This window comes from Dipodomys spectabilis, unplaced genomic scaffold (genome assembly GCF_019054845.1).
Source record: "Dipodomys spectabilis isolate Male_0828 unplaced genomic scaffold, ASM1905484v1 ptg000298l, whole genome shotgun sequence".
NCBI classification, from domain to species: domain Eukaryota; kingdom Metazoa; phylum Chordata; class Mammalia; order Rodentia; family Heteromyidae; genus Dipodomys; species Dipodomys spectabilis.
The window spans coordinates 2,270,444-2,274,013 of record NW_024870975.1 but is presented as its reverse complement, the minus strand read 5'-3'; the positions used below and the strand labels follow the sequence as shown (position 1 = coordinate 2,274,013).

General features: G+C 37.1%; 1 non-coding gene across 1 annotated transcript; it reads left to right on the top strand.

Annotated features, from left to right (window-relative positions):
* The first annotated feature begins 3,092 nt into the window (after positions 1-3,092).
* On the top strand, positions 3,093-3,199 carry LOC122127283. The gene has a single exon (XR_006151113.1). It is a non-coding gene; the product is annotated as a U6 spliceosomal RNA (small nuclear RNA).
* Positions 3,200-3,570: the final 371 nt, after the last annotated feature.

Genomic DNA, 3,570 nt, shown 5'->3' with positions numbered 1-3,570 from the left:
CTAGCTGCACAGCCAGGCCTTTGCCAGTATCACAGAGGGAGATCTCCGGTAGTGGGCAGGGAGGGGTAGCCTTCCCATCTCTGTTCCCTGAGAACGAGTGAGGAAGTCAGGCTCCTACTCACACAGGAGTCTGGTTCCTGGTTCATCTCTGGGCCTGTGGTCTGAAAGATGAAGATGTCTGCTCCTTGTCAGTTCTTGCTGGTGTTGAGTAGAATCCTCTTGCTTACTGTGTCTGGTGCCTTTGTCCTAGACTCTCTGTGTTGCAGGTATGGTGGCTCCGGCCACGACTGCCCCTGCCACATTTGCAAACATGGCTGTTGGCAAGTGCTCAGATTTGTCTCCTTGCCTGGATTTTTCCTCTCTGGCCTAACACTCTGTACTGTGGTTGCACACTTGGTGTGATTCTCTGGCTTAGGACTCTTCACTGGAGCACTGAAACTGCTTTCTATGTGATAGCTTGTTTAGCTTCCAGCTTCTCCTCAGCTATCTTCCCGGAACCCTAAATTTAAATTTTAAAGGACAAATTCTTTTCAAATCCTTTCACTCGGGAAGAGGTATGGATAGATAAGTGATATGGGCAGAATAAGAATTATTCATAAGGTTCTAAATGGATGTTTACCTAGTTTTCTCTCAGCTGGATCATAGAATACAGACTGTCCTAATTGGAAAAGTTAGCCTTCCGAGGTTTTCTGCATATAAACACTCCATCAACATTTTGACTACCAAGGTATTAGTACCTGGTCACTTGTTTTATTTTTTTTTTGTCGGTCATGCAGGCTGAATTCTGGGCCCTGGCACTGTCCCTCACCTTTTTAGCTCAAGGCTAGTGCTCTGCCACTTGAGCCACCGTGCAGCTTCTGGCTCTTTTCTGCTTATGTGGTCCCGAGGAATCGAGCCCAGGGCCTGATGCATGCAAGGCAAGCACTCTACCACTGAGCCAACCTTCCAGCCCCTCCATCAACATTTTATTAGAGAATTATTCAAGATTAGCTATATGTTGATTGATAGTGACTGATCATGAGAGAAAGTTGAGGGAAAACCATCTACACTTCAGTGAGGTTCTGATATGTGCTTCACAAAATGTTATGAAAGCTCTACATGAGAAATCTAGCAGCTGCATTTCTAAAAAGTCCTTGGGTTGTTACATTTTCTGATATTGTCTCAATTCAAATACTTCTCCTTGGAGTTCCGTACTATTTCAATGATGCTGTATTAGCTCCTCATTACAATTTGCAGACTGGTCTTTTTGATGAAATTTGTGCTTTTCAAAATTGCTCTCCAAATTCCATCCACAAACTGCATACAAAATTTATCTGAAATAATTTGTATCTGTTTATAGTGCGTATACTTTTAGTTTTCATTACACATATAGAATGTAGTAAAAATTCTCATAGCAATTATACTGCACTAGCTTGTGGGCAGATTCTAATGTAAATAATATACTGTGTTCATGTAGAGTTTTTGAGTATCCAAAGTAATAAGCCTGTGGTTCTAAAACCAATACCTTACTTATATTGAGTGACAAATACATCTTCATATAAGCAGAGAAGTTTTCCTTGTATCTTTTTAACATATATTTTTATTATAAATACTGTACAGACGGGTTACAGTTATGTAAGTAAGGTAATGAGTACATTTCTTATTGAGCATTGCAACCCCCTCCTTTGTTTTTCCCTTACCATCCCTTCCCTTCAAACCTCTCCACCTCCCCCCTTCACCCATCCTCTGGTAGAGTGTCTTGTATATTTCATTGTTACATAGGTCAACCAGTATCCTTATATCTTAAATGAAGAAATCCTGGCTTGATTTATGCTGATTCTACCTGTGTAGACACATCTAAAATCACTGGGCAAGTCCAAGAGCACATAAATGCCATCATTTTTTTTTCAGTTGGTATAATTGTGTTCTACACATTTATTGACAGGTTACAAATTATTCTCAAACTTTAAAACATTAAAAATACTTTCTTTTTTTTTCTTGTTTTCTTGGCCAGGAAATCAGCAAGACCTCAGTCAGTATTTCTCACATAGGAATTTTCATATGGGTTAGTTAAATGTATATGTAGAGTCCAGTTTTCTGAGGACTCACTCATCTGCCTAGGAATTCATGCTGGCTTTTGGAAAAAGAGCTCAAGTAAGGATGCCATTTAAACCCTTATTACTTTACTCTTTACCAGGGTATTCTCCTGCTACTTTGGTTGTTGAGAGTGTCTACAAGAGTAAGCATTACCTGAGGAGCAGGGAGACACCATATGAATTATACTTACTGATGTTTCCAAGTGACTTGCTATCACTTGTACTGCATTTTGTAAGTCAAATCTCTCTAAAACTACCTGTTTTAAGAGATAAGAGGAATGGTAAATGAACTCTTAGGGACAAATACATCTTCAATATATATTGTTCCAAGTATTCCGTTTAAGTCATATTCAATAACTGGTGAAAATTGTGTTGGCTGAAATTATGTGTCTTTCTCCATGTCTGCATGTATACATGTGTATATGTATGTGTGTGAATAGAAACATACATGTGTACATCATAGCTTATATCATCATTTATTCCTTGCTAATAAATAAAGTAAGGAATTCCTAAAGTTTTAACAGAAACTGTGTAGTTAAAATCTTAACTCTTCACTCTGCTTCTTTACACAAAGACTTTGTAAATTCTCATTAATAAAGTTTTCATAAACTCTGAAATGTACATACTTAGTACTTAATGTCTGCTACCAAAAATCTTAAATACTTTACAGAAAAGTTTTAGACCTGCCAAACAGTCCTATTTTTGGCATATATAAGCAAAATCCCAAAATTAAGCATATTTAAAACATTAAAACTTAAGAGTTGCTGCAATGTTCATTTTGACAGGTGCCTTGTATAGAATAATTGAATTCTTCCTCCTACACATCTCTTAAACTACAAATATCAGGAATTATTTTGTTTTTGGCATGTCTATATTGATTTTATTCTTAAATGTGTGCTTATGTAAGAAATACATGATTCTAAAATTTCACAACTATTCTTTTGAACTTACTTTTTGTTGAATTGTCTAGTTTAATAAAATCAATAAAAATTATACTTTCTATACAATAAATGTACTGTGCTCAATTTAGCATAACATACACTAACATTGGAATGATACAGAGAAGATTAGCATGCACCCTGCACAAGGATGACATGCAAATTCTTGGAGCGTTCCATATTTTTACAACAACAGCTGCTGAAAGGTGTGTGGCAACAAAGGAACCATACTGCCTTCTTGGTGGGAGTGTAAACTTGTTCAACTACTTTGGAAAGCAGTATGGAGGTTCCTCAGAAGAATCCACATAAACCTCCCCTATGACACAGTAATCCCACTTTTGGGGATTTACTCAAATGATCATAAACAAGACCATACTAAAACTACCAACACAACGATAGTTATTGAAACATTATTTACGATAGCTAAGATATGGAACCAAACCAGATGCACCCATTAGATGAATGGATCAAGAAAATGTGGTATATATACACATTGGAATTCTATGCCTCCATCAGAAAGAATGACATCTCCCAATTTGTTAGGAAATGGAAAAAAA